This window comes from Amblyraja radiata, chromosome 2 (assembly GCF_010909765.2).
Source record: "Amblyraja radiata isolate CabotCenter1 chromosome 2, sAmbRad1.1.pri, whole genome shotgun sequence".
Classification (NCBI taxonomy): Eukaryota; Metazoa; Chordata; class Chondrichthyes; order Rajiformes; family Rajidae; genus Amblyraja; species Amblyraja radiata.
This window is the reverse complement of record NC_045957.1, coordinates 57,940,942-57,959,774: the sequence shown is the minus strand read 5'-3', so window position 1 is coordinate 57,959,774 and position 18,833 is coordinate 57,940,942.

Here is an 18,833-nt window from a genome sequence, read left to right as displayed (position 1 = left end):
GAATATGAGGTGCTGTTCCTCCAGTTTGGGTGTGGCCTCACTGTCAATGGTGGAGGCTCAGGATAGAAAGGTCAGTATGGGAATGGGATAGGGAGTAAAAATAATTAGCAACCATTTGAAACATTAACGATCTTTATGATTTATTTAAGGAGTACCAATTATAAATTGCAAATACCCACCAGGCACTAATCTCAGAGGTTTAAATTTATTTAACCAATAATAAAATAACATAACCAGTTGAGAATGTATGTATTCTATTTATCCCCAGTAATCAAAGCCAAGTATCAGTCCTATGTTTAATGTCTCATGTGAACCTACCTTGTTTTTCTGACCATATTTATTGCTATTCACTTGTTTTTCTGACATAACTGAACTAGCAAGTTTGTCCATTTTGTTAATTTGCTGCAGCATTTTTTCCAAATCCTGCAATAAATCTTCTGCTTGCAAAACATCTGCAAAAATATTTATTGATTTAATTGCAAATGATAACAGTGTATCTATATGTTTGTAATTATTAAAACTTGCTATTTACATTTAATTTTGAACTATCATATTTGATTAAGATGCACATATAGAGATGATGCATGAGTATTAATAAAAATGTGAATACTTAACATTGTTAACTGTATTATATTTTTAAGATATTTCTATAAATAATTGCATTTCATTGTAAAACATACCTTTTACTGGCCCATCACCTCTGCATCAGGAGATGACGGGCCTGTAAAAGGTCCTGTATTTTCAGACACATACTAGATATTTATGGAACTTCCTATGGGTGTATTTAAGGAACTATATATAGAAAGTTGCTCACATTTGACACAATCCTGGTAATCACCAAAGACAGAATAAACCATATGTCTCAGAAGCCTTGTCGTAATATATCCTAAGATTTATTTAATCTTTCAAAAATGTGTAATCATTTCTATACATTTCTCACCTTTCCTTAAAATGATATAAAAGAAAGAAGTTTCAGAAAAAAAAGATAGCAAGTCACAATAAAGGCAGAAAATAATGTTTTTGTTACAGAGCACCTCCGCGTTCTGGTTTATTACTAACAAAATAGAATTAAGGCTCTTCAAGCACTGCAGAAAGAGTTGCATGAGTTGATAAAGCACATCACCAGTATGTCTCATGTTCTCACACTCACACAATCATACATAGTATCTTGAAATATATTTGTGTTTCCAAACTGACAACCATTATTTTCTATTTACAGTGCATTCAGACCCCTTCACCTTTTCCACATTTTGTTACATGCCTTATTTTAAAATGGATTAAATTCATTTTTTAATCATCAATCTACACACAATACCCCATAATAACAAAGCGAAAACACGTGTTTAGACATTTTTGAAAATTAATTTAATTTTAGAAAAATTAAAAATAAATAACTGAAATATCACATTTACATAAGTATTCAGACCCTTTAGTACTTTGTTGAGGCACCTTTGGCAGCGATTGCTGCCCAAGTCTTCTTGGGTATGACGCTACAAGCTTGGCTTGTATTTGGGTAATTTCTCCCATTCTTCTCTGCAGATCCTCTCAAGCTCTCTCAGGTTGGATGGGGAGCGTCGATACACAGCTATGTTCTGGTCCCTCCAGAGATCATCGATCGGATTCAAGGACATTCACAGACTTGTCACAAAGCCACTCCTGTGTTGTATGGGCTGTGTCCATAGGGTCATTGTCCTGTTGGGAGTTGAACCTCCGTCCCAGTCTGAGGTCCAGAACGCTCTGAAGCAGGTTTTCATCAAGGATCTCGCTGTACTTTGCTCCGTTCATCTTTCCCTCGATCCTGACTAGTCTCCCAGTTCCTGCTGCTGAAAAGCATCCCCACTGCATCATACTGCCACCACCATGCTTCACCGTAGGTATGGTATTGGCCAGGTGATGAGCGGTGCCTGGTTTCCTCCAGATGTGATGCTTGGCATTCAGGCCAAAGAGATCAATCTTGGTTTCATCAGACCAGAGCACCAGAAAAACAACCCTTTTAGCAAACACCAAGTGAGCTGTCATGTGCCTTTTACTGAGGAGTGGCTTCCGTCCGGCCACTCTACCATAAAGGCCTGATTAGTGGAGTGCCGCAGATATAGATCTCCTTCCGGAGGGTTCTCCCATCTCCATAGAGGAATTCTGGAGCTCTGTCAGAGTGACCATCGGGTTCTTGGTCACTTCCCTGACCAAGGCCCTTCTCCCCCGATTGCTCAGTTTGGCCAGGTGGCCAGCTCTATGAAGAGTCCTGGTGGTTCCAAAGTTCTTCCATTTAAGAATGACGGAGGCCACTGTGCTCTTCGGGACCTGCAATGCTGCAGAAATTGTTTTATACCCTTCGCCAGATTAGTGTCTCGACACAATCCTGTCTCGGAGGTCAAAGGACAATTCCTTCATCTTTATGGCTTGGTTTTTGCTCCGACATGCATTGTCAACTGTGGGACCTTATATAGACAGGTGTGTGCCTTTCCAAATAATGTCCAATCAAATTAATTCACCACTGGTGGTCTCCAATCAAGTTGTAGAAATATCTCAAGGATAATAAATGGAAACAGGATGAACCTAAGCTCAATTTTGAGTGTCATAGCAAGGGTCTGAATACTTTCTCCTCACACAATGGAAGGACTGATACAGCATTTATTTGAGACCGGCATCAAACAACAGCAAGTTGCCCGAGACTATAGCAGGCAGCCCAAGAGTTGACCTATAAGTTTGCTCTGGTAACAGCTTCATGCCAGTGAAGGCACACAGCCCAGAGATGCATAGAGAAGCATGCCGACAGCTCTGGGCTTCTCACTAAATAGTCTGAGCAGAATGACTTAGAAGCATTTTTTAAAAACATATTTGGGCTAACTGCTGGGAGAGATGGGAGCATCAGAGTTGGGTGCATATCCTGGCTCCATATCCTAGCTTTGACGCCCAGCGGTCTTATTCTTCACTGTGCCAGTCAGTGGTTGCAGACTACAAAATTATCAAGAAGGAGGTCGTGCCCCACCTTGGCCACTCCCCTGTGGTTGCAGCACAGCAATTCCATGTCCGGACGTATCACCCCAATAAACCTCCCCGAGCTGAACTTGCCCAACTAAGGAGGCTTGCCACACGCTGGCTCCAGCCCCACCGGCATACCTCGGAGGAAGTTGTGGATCGTGTAGCAATGGAACATTATCTAAGGAGACTGCCAGCTGAGGACCAGCGTGCAGTGGCACAGCTACCCACCCCCCCCCACCCAAACTTATGAGGAAATTATTGACTGTGCCGTACATGCCCAGGCCATTGCTCAGGGTCCCCGCATGGGCAGAATCCACACTCAACACTGAGGGACGTGGGCCCTGACTGTCCCAGCCAGCAGATAGGAAGGAATAGCATGAGCACCCCTCAGTGACCAGTATTCGAGGACAAACTCATGTTGATGGACCCAGGGTTCCCCTTGACCCTTTCCAAACCATTACATAGAAACATAGCAATAGGTGCAGGAGGAGGCCATTCGGCCCTTCGAGCCAGCACCGCCATTCATTGCAATCGAGGCTGATCGTCCCCAATCAATAACCCGTGCCAGCCTTCTCCCCATACATCCACTAGCCCATAGAGCTCTATCTAACTCTCTCTTAAAAGCATCCAGTGATTTGGCCTCCACTGCCCTCTGTGGCAGGGAATTCCACAAAGTAACAACTCTTTGGGTGAAAACGTTCTTTCTCACCTCAGTCTTAAATGGCCTCCCCTTTATTCTAAGACTGTGGCCCCTGATTCTGGATTCGCCCAACATTGGGAACATTTATCCTGCACCTAGCTTGTCCAGTCCTTTTATAATTTTATATGTTTCTATAACATCCGTTCTGACAGGCTGCACTATCCAAGGGGGCCAGAAAAAAGGACAGCCACCCCGAACATATACCCTCTATATTAACAGTCCAGCTTTATTAGACTCAGGCAGCTACATTACTCTGGTCCGCCCAGAACTGTTACACACAAGCTAGCAAATATCTGAGACTCTACCACTGACATGTGTGCACGTTGATATACACAAGTTCCAGCTACCCAGAAATCTATTGCCATAGAAACATAGAACATAGAAATAGGTGCAGGAGTAGGCCATTCGGCCCTTCGAGCCTGCACCGCCATTCAATATGATCATGGCTGATCATCCAACTCAGTATCCTGTACCTGCCTTCTCTCCATACCCCCTGATCCCTTTAGCCACAAGGGCCACATCTAACTCCCTCTTAAATATAGCCAATGAACTGGCCTCAACTACCTTCTGCGGGAGAGAATTCCACAGATTCACCACTCTCTGTGTGAAAAAAGTTTTCCTCATCTCGGTCCTAAAAGATTTCCCCTTTATCCTTAAACTGTGACCCCTTGTTCTGGACTTCCCCAACATCGGGAACAATCTTCCTGCATCTAGCCTGTCCAACCCCTTAAGAATTTTGTACGTTTCTATAAGATCCCCCCTCAATCTTCTAAATTCTAGCGAGTACAAACCGAGTCTATCCAGTCTTTCTTCATACGAAAGTCCTGACATCCCAGGAATCAGTCTGGTGAACCTTCTCTGTACTCCCTCTATGGCAAGAATGTCTTTCCTCAGATTAGGAGACCAAAACTGTACGCAATACTCCAGGTGTGGTCTCACCAAGACCCTGTACAACTGCAGTAGAACCTCCCTGCTCCTATACTCAAATCCTTTTGCTATGAATGCTAACATACCATTCGCCTTCTTCACTGCCTGCTGCACCTGCATGCCTACTTTTAATGACTGGTGTACCATGACACCCAGGTCTCGTTGCATCTCCCCCTTTCCTAATCGGCCACCATTCAGATAATAATCTACTTTCCTGTTTTTGCCACCAAAGTGGATAACCTCACATTTATCCACATTATACTGCATCTGCCATGCATTTGCCCACTCACCCAGCCTATCCAAGTCACCTTGCAGCCTCCTAGCATCCTCCTCACAGCTAACACTGCCCCCTAGCTTCGTGTCATCCGCAAACTTGGAGATGTTGCATTCAATTCCCTCGTCCAAATCATTAATATATATCGTAAATAGCTGGGGTCCCAGAACTGAGCCTTGTGGTACCCCACTAGTCACTGCCTGCCATTGTGAAAAGGACCCGTTACTCCTATTCTTTGCTTCCTGTCTGCCAGACAGTTCTCTATCCACATCAATACTGAACCCCCAATACCGTATGCTTTAAGTTTGTACACTAATCTCCTATGTGGGACCTTGTCGAAAGCCTTCTGAAAGTCCAGATATAACACATCCACTGGTTCTCCCTTATCCACTCTACTAGTTACATCCTCGAAAAATGCTATAAGATTCGTCAGACATGATTTACCCTTCATAAATCCATGCTGACTTTGTCCAATGATTTCACCACTTTCCAAATGTGCTGCTATCCCATCTTCAATAACTGATTCCCCACTACCGAAGTTAGACTAACTGGTCTGTAATTCCCCGTTTTCTCTCTCCCTCCCTTTTTAAAAAGTGGTGTTACATTAGCTACCCTCCAATCCTCAGGAACAACTCCGGAATCTAAAGAGTTTTGAAAAATTATCACTAATGTATCCACTATTTCTGGGGCTACTTCATTAAGTACTCTGGGATGCAGCCTATCTGGCCCTGGGGATTATCGGCCTTTAATCCTTTCAATTTACCTAACACCACTTCCCGGCTAACCTGGATTTCACTCAGTTCCTCCATCTCATTTGACCCCCGGACCCCTGCTATTTCCGGCAGATTATTTATGTCTTCCTTAGTGAAGACAGAACCAAAGTAGTTATTCAATTGGTCTGCCATGTCCTTGTTCCCCATGATCAATTCACCCGTTTCTGACTGCAAGGGACCTACATTTGTTTTAACTAATCTCTTTCTCTTCACATATCTATGAAAGCTTTTGCAGTCAGTTTTTATGTTCCCTGCCAGTTTTCTTTCATAATCTATTTTCACTTTCCTAATTAAGTCCTTTGTCCTCCTCTGCTGGTCTCTGAATTTCTCCCAGTCCTCTGGTAGGCTGCTTTTTCTGGCTAATTTGTACGCTTCATCTTTTGTTTTGATACTATCCCTGATTTCCCTTGTTATCCACGGATGCACTACCTTCCCTGATTTATTTTATTGCCAAACTGGGATGAACAGCACAGACTGTCACTCACAGTAAAGGTGGTTAAAGGACTCCTGGCTCCACTCCTCATTGAACATGACTGTGCAAGGTTTGAAGACCTATTCGCCACCCACCGGAAGGTCCAAATTCCACATTCCCGGAGAAGATTCAAGGAACCCCAGGAGCCTTGTTCGCACCCAGTGCACCTGGCTGAAGATGAACTGCAGGCCATGAGCAGAATGTAGGGAAGAGAATGTTGGTTAAGCAGATTTGTGAGCTTGAAGCAGAGTTGGAGGATGAATGGAATCAGCATGCACAGGCAGTCACCACAAGGGAGAAGTTGGAGATGGAACTCAAAGGCCTGGAAGCAAATGAAAGTTGTGACGAGGCAATTAAACAACTCCGTAGACTTCAGGCACATTTGAGCTAGAAGATGCTCGTGTTTCCAGAGATTAGATTTTAACTCAGTCAAAGGAGAATGAAAAGAAGCTGAAGAATCATGAGGCAGAAATCTTGCAGCTTTATAAGGAATAGGCTGCTTCTGAGAAAAATAACATAGCTGTGCAGAACAGAAACGTGACAGGTTGGCAGACGAAATTACAAATAGTACACCTGCAAAGTCCGCTCCCTTGGAAGTGAACTGTTATGTAGGGGCTCGTATTGTACAGTTGGAGAAAGGGCTTAATCAAGAACAGAGCGGCATGGAGCTGCTCAGTGATGGATTCTGAAGGACCACAGTGCAGGTTGAAACTCTGAAGTCGGAGCTTGCTAGTGAGTACAGTGCTGGACAGAAGAGTGAAAATGCACAGGAACATCTTAAGTGCAATTTAAGAATGCAGAACCTCTCCCACCCTTTGGTTGGACATGTTAGAAATCCCGGGATCATCACTAAAGGGGGAAGCAGGTTGAGATGTAATGACACGTCCTCTTTAAGGTCTGCTCCGATGGCGGCCACAAGCAAACAAACCAAAGCCAGGTTCGATAAATGGTCAGTGGACCAATTAATCTGATTCAAGCCCTTATAAACCCAGGAGTCCAACAAGAGGGGAAGAGAGAGGAAGCTGTTGGGATGATTCTAAATGTGCTTGCTTATTATTGGAAATAAATCCCATTGGGTGTGTTCATTGCTAATCTGGCATCATGACTGATGCCACAGTGCTTGCAAACAGTTTCTGTAATTGGTTCTGTGCTGATCTGGAATCTGCAGAGCCAGTTCTCCTTCAGCAGATCAAAATTTGAACAGACAACATATTGTTGGGGATGAAGAATCTGGTATGGGTACATGAAGACTGACGTGGCAGGTATTCTTTCATTTTCAGGTATCACAACAAATGATCAACCTTCAATAAAATAATTTCATATATTCATAAACCAAACAATAGTACAGCACAGGAAAGGGCGCTCCAGCCCATGCAGTCTCTGCTGATCATGATGCAATTCTAAATCAATCCCATCTGCTGGCCCCTTGGTCTGCGATGTTCATGTGTCTGCCTAAATGCCAATTAAATAATACTATTGTATCTGCTTTTACCAACTCCATGGTACCAGTGTAAAAAAAAACTTGTATTGCAAATCTCCTTTTAACTTTCCCCTTCACCATAAAACTATGCCCTCTTTACTTTTGGCATTTCCAACCTGGGAAAAAGACTCTTACTACAACCTTATCTGTTATTCTCACGATTGTCTATACTTCTATCAATTCCATTAAGTAATTTATTGGAAGCAGCTTTTTCTTACCTGTTCTGTCTACAGGTAGGAATAAAAGAGTTTCACGGAACATTTTTACCACGTACTTCAAAAACAGTCACATTAATTATAAATCAATTTGTGTTTGTGTTACGCTCTGAGCTTCTATGAAACATTGTAAGTGCTTTTTCTATCATTATATATTTAATTGAGCATTCCTGTGAGTTTAAATATTCTAAATGTTTTAATTGAAAATGCGCTTTGTTATTCTGGATGTAAGACAGTATTTTACATCCATATAACATTAAAATATAAACAAATTCAACATAGATGTTTAAAATACTTTTTTTAAGACAAAAATTACAAATTCAGAAAACATTATAAAACTGTAATCAATAAAATGATGGAAAAGCACATTGTAATCCCCTTATTAAAGATAATGTGAATTAGAATGGAGCACGTTCTGGAGCAAATTATGCTTAAAATTGACTTGAAAATGCAGAAATTTAGATGGGTGAGGATTAAAACCATTGCAAAATCAAATCGTATTATATTCCTGCTAAATGTCATTCATACATTTACTCGCGCATGGACCCACACAAATGATAGAAGATGTGTAACAGAGATGAATGTCAGTATACACTCTGAGAGATAAAGGTTGGACAAGCTAACTGTTTCATTGGACGTGGTGATATTGGTTACGGTGTAATTTCATATGAAGCACAAGGAGGAACGTGAACACTTCGGGCACAAGATTAGAAAAAAGCATTACAATGATCCAATGTGATTAAAAATAGAAGGAAAGTGTTTGCATTGTTAATAACAAATGAATTACAAGCCCCAGAAAAAAAAAAAACATGCTTTTTTAAGCAAAGGAAAGGATAGGCTCTATAATTTTCGAATAATCTCTGCCTACAGTTATGATGTCTGAACTCTGGAAGGCTACTAATCAGGTATCATCGTCTAGAAAAGGACAAGCATTTACATGCCAATCAACTTAACATTGGTAACTGGCAAATTATTGGCGAATTAATCTAAGAGTCAGTTTAAATCAACATGTATAAAGGCAATGGATTAATCAATTACCTCATAAATCAAAGTTGCCTGTTAAATGTACAGGAGCAAATGGACCAAATAAATGGGGCGGCATGATGGCGCAGTGGTAGAATTGTTGCCATACAGCACCAGAGACTCGGGTTCGATACCGACTACGGGTGCTGTTTGTACGGAGTTTGTGCGTTCTCCCCATGAGTTTTCCCCAGCTGCTCCATTTACCTCCTACACTCCAAAGAAGTACAGGTTTGTAGGTTAATTGGCTTTGGCAAAATTTGTAAATTATCCTTTTTGTGCAGGATAGTGTCAGTCTACGGGGATCGCTGGTCGACATGGCCTGTTTCTGCGTGTATCTCTAAACTAAATTAAAGCGTATTCACAGACATTTACCTGGACAATGGGTTTGACCTTAATAGCTCATTCTTGGCCAGCGTAAGGAGCCAAGCAACTTCCTTTCATACCATACATTTATAATTCAAAGAGACTTGTATTGACAACCTATAGCTGGGTATTTTAATTACTACTTCTGCAGGTGAATTGCACTTAAAACATAAAGCATACAAAACAGTTATCAGCAAAGTTGATCAGCAAAGTATATGACTCAATGCTAGTTTCCTATGATCAATTTATAAAACTTCTTTGAAGAAATACCAGCTGTGAATAAAGGAAAACCAACACATTTGACGAAAGCATTTGTTAGCTCATGGTCTTGGAGGCAATATTTTTGCATGTATTGAAGATTGTCTGACAATATAAAAGACATAACTGGGTCTTTTCTGCTGGATAAGATACAACTAAGTACTTTCCCGGAACTGCAGGATAGGTCCCTACATCTCCTTACTCACCTACATCCAGGGACCCCAGTAGCCTTTCCAGGTGAGTCAGAGATTCACATGTATCTTTTAGTGTAGTTTAATTTGGAGATACAGCATGGAAACAGGCCCTAATAAAGGATGAGGTTAGGAGTACTTAGAGGTTCACGATAAAATAGGATGAAGTCAGCATGGCTTTGTGAAGGGGAGGTCTTGCGTGTCAGATTTTCTTGAATTTTTGAAGAAGTAAATAGTGGGACAGACAACGGAGAGTTAGTAGATGTTGTTTACTTAGAATTTCAGAAAGCCTTTGATAAGGTGACACACGTTAGGCTGCTTAGAAAGATGAGAGTCCACGGTATTAAAGGTCAGACGCTAGCATGGATAGCAGGTTGGCTGGACAGCAAAAGACAAAGAGTGGCAATAAAGGGGGCTTTATCTAGTTAGCTGCCAGTGACTAGTGGAGTTTCGCAAGGGTCGATGCTGGGGCCGCTACACGTTATATATTAACGATTTGGACGAGTGGATTGAAGGCTTTATGGGAAAGCTTGCTGATGAAACAAAAATATGTGGAGGGGCAGGTAGTGTTGAGAAAGCAGAGACTCTGCAACAGGACAGTGGGCAGAGATGTGGCAGATGGAATATAGTGTAGCAAAGTGTGGAGACATGCATTTTGGTAAAGGCGTAGACTATTTTCTAAATGGGGTGAAAATCCAGAAATCATAGGTGCAAAGGAACTGGCGAGTGCTGGTGCAGGGCTCATCTCGGGGGAGGACGAGTCAGCATACAGGGACGAAATACAGCGACTGTCAGAGTGGTGTTCAGTAAATAACCTGACACTGAACACAACCAAGACAAAGGAGCTAATACTGGACTTCAGGAGGAAACGGGATGCGGACCCGGCCCCGCTCTGCATAAATGGGGCATGTGTGGAAAGGGTGCAGACTTTCAAATTCCTAGGAGCCCTCATATCCGAGGACCTCTCCTGGTCGGCCAACACCACTGCAACCGTCAAGAGAGCACAACAGAGACTCCGCTTCCTGAGAGTGCTCAGGAGGCACAACACCAAGAAGAAGATGCTGGTGGCCTTCTACCGGGCGACCATTGAGAGTCTACTGACATATTGCATGTCAGTGTGGTATGCTGGCTGCTCAGCTGCAGATAAGAAAGCGCTCCAGAGAGTGATAAAAACAGCAGAGAGAATCACCGGCTGCCCACTGCCCTCTCTGGAGGATATAGCCACCTCACGCTACCTCAGCAGAGCCACTAAAATCATCAAATCATTTGGAACTGTTGCCCTCTGGCAGGCATTACAGGTCAGCCAAAACATGCACCTCCAGTCTCAGCGACAGTTTCTTCCCCAAAGCAATTTTCACACTCAACATGAAAAAACACTGAGTATTATTCATGCTGCACTCATCCATGCTGCTACCCACCATGTACAGTACTGATTACTTACTTATTTTAATACCTAGTTTTTAACATTGTTTTTAAATTGTGTCCTGTGTTTTTATGTTTGTATATTATGCACCAATGGAGTGGCAACAACAATTTTGTTGTATGCAGTGCTTACAATGACAAATAAAGGCATTTCATTTCATTTCATCAGGATTCCCAAATTGTTAATCTGCAAGTCAAATCGGTAGCAAAGAAAGCAAACTCAATGCTAGCATTTATTTCAAGAGGGCTTGTATACAAAATCAGGGATGTAATGTTGCGGCTCTATAAGGCACTGGTAAGGCCGCATTTGGAATATTGTGTGCTGTTTTAGACATCATATCTGAGAAAGGATGTGCTGGCTCTTCCAGAGAGTCCAGAGGAGGTTTACAAGAATTATCTCAGGAATTAGTAAGTTAACCTATGAAGAGCATTTGTCGGCACTGGGCCTGTACTCTCTGGAGTTTAGAAGAATGAGGGAGACCTCATTGAAACATAAAGAATAGCGAAAGGCTTGGATAGAGTGGATGTGGAGAGGATGTTTCCACTAGTGGGAGAGTCTAGGACTAGAGGTCAAAGCCTCAGAATTAAAGGACGTTCTTTTAGGAAGGAGATGAGGAGAATTTTCCCAGTCAGGGGGTGGTGAATCTGTGGAATTATTTGCCACAGAAGGCTGTGGAGGTCGTCAGTGGATATTTTTCAGGCAGAGATAGATAGATTCTTGATTAGTACAGGTGTCAGAGGTTATGGGGAGAAGGCAGGAGAATGGGGTTAGGACGGATAGATAGATCAGTCATGATTGAATAGCGTAGTAGACTTGATGAACTGAATGGCCTAATTCTACTACTATTCCTTATGACCTTATGACCTTTGTTCCACTGAGTCCATGCTGACCAATGATCCCGCATTATCCTACACACTTGGGACAATTTACAATTTTAACCAAAGCCAACTAACCTACAAACCTGTACATCTTTGGAGTGTGGGAGGAAATCAGAGCACCCGGGGAACCTCCCGTGGTCACGGGGAGAACATACAAACTCCATACAGACACCACCCATACTAAGGATCGACCTGGGTCTCTGGCGCTGTAAGGCAGCCGCTCTCTTCAAACTTCATTTGTGCATTTGGTGCTCCTGATGTGGCCTCCTTTACATTGGTAAGATCAAGGGCAGGCAAGATTACCCTTTTGCTGACCACTTGCACTCAGTCCGCCAAGGCCTGCTGGATCTTCAGGTTGATAACCATTTCAACATCCTTTCCCATTCCCATACTGACCTTTCTGTCCAGTACCTCCCCCATTGCCACAATGAAGCCAGACACAAACCGGAGGAACAGCACCTCATATTCCACTCAAGTAGCTTACAAACCAATAGTATGAACATTGAATTCTCCAATTTTAAATAACCCTCCCACTTCCCCTCTCTCTTTCATGTGTCTACCCCATCCACGCCCATCACCCAATCAGATGTGTACCCATTTGCCCACTCCCCTTCAACCCCGTCCACTTCCATGTGTTATCCCTCCCTCTGGCTGTACATTTCATTCCTCATTTCTCCTTATCTGACATTATCATCTGACATTATCTCTAGTTTTTACACATACTGCCAATCACATTCCCCTCATCTGTATCCACGCATCATTAACCAGGCTTTGTCCCACCTCCATCTCTTTTCCAGCTTCCTTCCCCCTAGTACAATCAGTCTGAAAAAAGGTTCAAACACAAAACGTTGCCTATCCATTTCCTCCACAGATGCTGCATGACTCGCTGAGTTACTCCAGCACTTCGTGTTATGCAACAAATAGTATTCTGGGGTCCCAACTTCTCACAATAAGCGAGTTCGGTATTCTGACTGCGCATGCCTAGGTCAAAGGTCACTATGCATAAACAGCCCCGGAAAGCAGTGCAGTGGACCTTCATTTCTTCAGTTTTTTCCAACATTGATTCTTCTCGGTAAGAAAATACTGCTTTCAAACTATGCATAGTGATCTTTGACCTAGGCATGTGCAGGCGGAATACTGAACTCGCTTATTCATTTGAGTAATTTGAATAATGATACCAAAGTTATAAATTTGCTGGGGAAACAAAGATAAGTCAGAAAGTAGACAGTAAGGAGGCTACATTGGGGCCTGACATCAAATAATGATGAGACGTAGTATAGGAAGGAGATTGAGAACCTCATAACTTGGTGCCAAGACAACAACCTTTCCCTAAATGTCAGCAGGGCAAATGAGATTGTGATCAACTTCAGGAAGTGAAGCACTATACATACCCTGGTATACATTGATGGCACCAAAGTAGAGATGGTTTAAAGCTTCAAGTTCTTAGGAGTAAATATCAGCAGCAACTTGTCCTGGACCAGCCATATCGAAGCAAAGATCAATAAAGCACACTATCGCATCTACTTCCTTAGAACACTTGGGAAGTTCAACATGTCCCCAACAACACTCACGAAATTCTACAGGAGCACCATAGTATTTTATCTGGATACATATGGTTATGGAAACAGCTCCATCCAAGATTGCATGATTGTAGAGATTTGGACGTGGCCCAGACCATAACACAAACCATCCCTTGCATTGACTTCACCTCCATGTCATGCTGCCACCGCAAGCCCACCAGCATAATCAAGAATGAGTCGCACCGTGGTCACGCCCTCTTCTCCCCTCTGCCATCAGGCAAGATGTATCGATGCATGAAAATGCATACCAGCAGATTCAAGGACAGTTTCTTCCCAGCTGTTATCAGGCAATTGAACCAGACAACTTTAGAGAGGACAAAGTGGTTAATTTTTTCTGTTTATATCGAAGTCTCGTGATGAGACTGCGTGAAGAACCCGCCAGCCCGCATGCGACGTCAATACGTCGTCGCATGGCACGGGACTCGGAGGCATTCGAAGATGCTCTGGCAGGTAAGCTGTTTTTGTTTTCAGGAATGGCCCACTGGCTCTGAAAATAGATGCAGCAGACTCGGAGAGGCTGACAGGCGCGACCTGTACAGCTACCGCCGTTGAGGCTCCGGAAGGGAGCAGGCGGTCGGCCTTGGAGTAACTTCCACCAAGGCTCCGAAGGAGCAGCCTGTCGCACCACGCTCGGAGTAACTGGCAGGCGCGACCTGCACAGTAAGCTCCACCAAGGCTCCGAAGGAGCAGCTTGTCTCACTGGGATCGGAGACGCTGGCAGGTAAGGTCCGCTTACTCATGCTGTCTCACTGGGATCGGATCGCGACCTGCACAGCAACCTCCGTTTAAAGCTCCGAAAGGGAGCAGTTTTGCAAGCGTGGGGCCGAAGATGTGAACAGGCACAGCATGCAAAAGGAACCACCCTGAAGCTCTGATAAGGAGGTCGACCCGGGCTCGGAGACGCTGGCAGGTAAGGTCTGCTTACTAACCTCTGTGAAAGCTTCGAAATGGAGCAGCCTGGCGACCTGGGCTCAGAAACACTGGCAGCATAGTCTGTATAGTACCTTCCACTGGCTCTGAAAAAGAGCAGGTTGGCGACCCGGGCTCAGAGACGCTGGCCGGTTGGGCTACACAGCAACCTCTGAAAGTTCCGAAATGGAGCAGCTTGTTGGAACCGGGCTCAGAGATGCTGGCAGGGTGGCCTGCACAGCAACCTCTGTGAAAGCTTCCAGAAGGAGCAGCTTGTCTACCCTGGTTCAGGGTAGACCAACTTGAAACGGGCTGTCCAAATGGATCATATTGGCCAGGGAAGCACTGCCTCAACATCTATGATTGAGGTTATCAGGCTGCCCACAAGAGTGAGGAAGGTGCATTTCAGTGATAGAGGCAGTAAAATTCAGATATTTGAGGAAATCTCCTGTTCATTGATAGTGGCAGAGAGTTTGAGGATTCCCTCAACACATGCTAAATTCATACATCTCGGCTAAAAAGAGTTGCCAGCACGCTGGAACATAATTTGCCATCCTCTCAGGCCAGTAAACCAGTAAAGGCCAAACTGGCATGTAGCATTTTTACCTGACTTGCAGGTTCGTGTAGTAAAAAGTAAATACATCTATATTACTAAAAGTAAGATCTTGACCACTTCCTGTATTTCTGTTTCATGATTTTTGAAAAAACGCTGCCACTTACGGCTGTGATTTTTGACCATCTTAATAAGAGTCCCCCTCCGCTGCGCAGGACAAGAGGATTTTTCCCATCGATGAAACATAAAAGAGTTGTGCCTCAGTCAGTCTCTCCAAGATGGGGAAAGTGAGAGGGTCATGTCTCTCAGTTTGAGCTGTGAATAACACTGAAAACATGTCTACTAAACTGTGAGTGTGGTTTTACTGACCTTGAGTGCCCTTAATGTGGTTTGAAAATGAAAATGTGGTTGGTTTGAATTAAAAAGCACTGCAAATGGTTGGTTTGGGGTTTTGGGTTGAAGTAAAAAGCACTGTAAATGGTCGGTTTGGGGTTTTGGGTTGATGTAAACAGCACTGCTAATGGTCGGTTTGGGGTTTTGGGTTGAAGTAAAAAGCACTGCAAATGGTCGGTACGGGATTTTGGGTTGAAGTAAAAAGCACTGCAAATGGTCGGTTTGGGGTTTTGGGTTGAAGTAAAAAGACTGCAAATGGTCGGTTTGGGGTTTTGGGTTGAAGTAAAACCGACTGGAAAGAACAACGGGAGAAGCAGGCGGGATCGGTTGAGCGTTGAGCGGACAAGGCCACCACTGATAGCAAGAAACAGCAGCCGGTTAGAGGGGAGAAAGTCCCATGGTAAGTCCCACGGTATATTTGAGAAATATAAAAGTGGATAAGTCTCCAGGTCCGGACAGGATATTCCCTAGGACATTGAGGGAAGTTAGTGTAGAAATAGCAGGGGCTATGACAGAAATATTTCAAATGTCATTAGAAACGGGAATAGTACCGGAGGATTGGCGTACTGCGCATGTTGTTCCATTGTTTAAAAAGGGGTCTAAGAGTAAACCTAGCAATTATAGACTTGTTAGTTTGACGTCAGTGGTGGGCAAATTAATGGAAAGGATACTTAGAGATAATATATATAAACATCTGGATAAACAGGGTCTGATTAGGAACAGTCAACATGGATTTGTGCCTGGAAGGTCATGTTTGACTAATCTTCTTGAATTTTTTGAAGAGGTTACTCAGGAAATTGATGAGGGTAAAGCAGTGGATGTTGTATATATGGACTTCAGTAAGGCCTTTGACAAGGTTCCTCACGGAAGGTTGGTTAAGAAGGTTCAATGGTTGGGTATTAATGTTGGAGTAGCAAGATGGATTCAACAGTGGCTGAATGGGAGATGCCAGAGAGTAATGGTGGATGGTTGTTTGTCAGGTTGGAGGCCAGTGACTAGTGGGGTGCCACAGGGATCTGTGTTGGGTCCACTGTTGTTTGTCATGTACATCAATGATCTGGATGATGGTGTGGTAAATTGGATTAGTAAGTATGCAGATGATACTAAGATAGGTGGGGTTGTGGATAATGAAGTAGATTTTCAAAGTCTACAGAGAGATTTATGCCAGTTGGAAGAGTGGGCTGAAAGATGGCAGATGGAGTTTAATGCTGATAAGTGTGAGGTGCTACAGCTTGGCAGGACAAATCAAAATAGGACGTACATGGTAAATGGTAGGGAATTGAAGAATGCAGGTGAACAGAGGGATCTGGAAATAACTGTGCACAGTTCCCTGAAAGTGGAATCTCATGTAGATAGGGTGGTAAAGAAAGCGTTTGGTGCGCTGTCCTTTATGAATCAGTGCATTGAGTATAGAAGTTGAGATGTAATGTTAAAATTGTACAAGGCATTGGTGAGGCCAATTCTGGAGTATGGTGTACAATTTTGGTCGCCTAATTATAGGAAGGATGTCAACAAAATAGAGAGAGTACAGAGGAGATTTACTAGAATGTTGCCTGGGTTTCAGCAACTAAGTTACAGAGAAAGGTTGAATAAGTTAGGGCTTTATTCTTTGGAGCGCAGAAGGTTAAGGGGGGACTTGATAGAGGTCTTTAAAATGATGAGAGGGATAGACAGAGTTGACGTGGATAAGCTTTTCCCACTGAGAGTAGGGAAGATTCAAACAAGGGGACATGACTTGAGAATTAAGGGACAGAAGTTTAGGGGTAACATGAGGGGGACCTTCTTTACTCAGAGAGTGGTGGCTGTGTGGAATGAGCTTCCAGTGAAGGTGCTGGAGGCAGGTTCGTTTTTATCATTTAAAAATAAATTGGATAGTTATATGGAAGGGAAAGGAATGGAGGGTTATGGTCTGAGCGCAGGTATATGGGACTAGGGGAGAATACGTGTTCGGCACGGACTAGAAGGGTCGAGATGGCCTGTTTCCGTGCTGTAATTGTTATATGGTTATATGGTTATATAAGAGAGCGCTACAACGCGAGGGGCTACAACGTGAGCTACAACAACAGCCGTGTCACCAGACCATGCAGTGGGTGCACCATGAAAGTCGGGAGTGGGTTCGGAAGTCAGGGCTCTAAAAGGCCGGGAGTGGGTCAGCAGGTCATTGCATTTACATTCAGTTTACATTTTATATTTGTTTTATTTAAGTTTCTGGCACTCCACGGTGCATTAGAGAATGGCAGACGTGTTTTTAGCAGGCCAGGGGTTTGATTGTTGTTTCATTATCATGTCACTTCTGTTGGTCCAGATACACAGATAGTCCAGAAATACTCTGGAACCGAGGGTGCCAGAAAATTGGTTCAACCTGTACTGTTATTAAATGTCCCATAAGATAAATACACTCTATTATGGGATTTTCTAAACAACAGTCAGGTTTCCCTGCATTGCATTGCATACCATTGCATTGATCCATTGATCCAAGATTTCATATATTAGCCTCACAGTTCCAACATCTGCAGCTAATCCCGAGAAGGACATATACACATAACAATGAACCCTCTTCCAGCTAACAATGCTGTTACTCCAAGAATGAAAACTGCAAAGATAGAAAATAGGAGAGTCAGAAGAACAAAACAGGCCATTGGAAAACAATGCCTACCAGAGGCCTTTATTTTAAAAGATGGTCAAGGATATCATCCAAGACTACAGCAGATTTCCTGCCAGATGTCAAGGTCTGGAAATTTGCCTGATTTTGCACTAATTAACATTAAGCCTATGTTCAACAGCACAGCATTATTTTTGAAGAGAGGATTTCTAGACTGAGATCTACTGAAAGACCAAGAGTCAGGTAATAAAAAATCTCATAGAGCATGGTCAAACTATTCAATTCCAATACAAAGGTTTATTGGTCCTATTGTTCAGTCTTAGAAACATAGATGTTCATGGCTGATCATCTAAAATCAGTTCCTACCTTCCCCCCATATTGCTTGATTCCTTTAGCCTTAAGCTAAATCTAACTCTCTCTTGAAAACATCCAGTGAATTGGCCTCCACTGCCTTCTGTGGCACAGAATTCCAGATTCACAACTCTCTGGGTGAAGAAGTCTTTCCTCATCTCAGTCCTAAATGGCCTACACCTTATTCTTAAACTGTGACTCCTGGTTCTGGAATCCCCCAACATCAGGAACATTTTTCCTGCACCTAACCTGTCCAATCCTTTAAGTATTTTATATGTTTCTATAAGATCCCCTCATTCTTTTAAATTCCAGCGAATACAAGTCCAGTCGACCCATTTTCTTTCATCATATGTCAGTCCCACCATCCCGGGAATTAACTTGGTTAACCTACACTGCACTCCCTCAATAGTACTAATGCTCTTCCTCAAATTAGGAGACCAAAATTGCACACAATACTCCAGGTGCGATCTCACCAGGGCCCTGTAC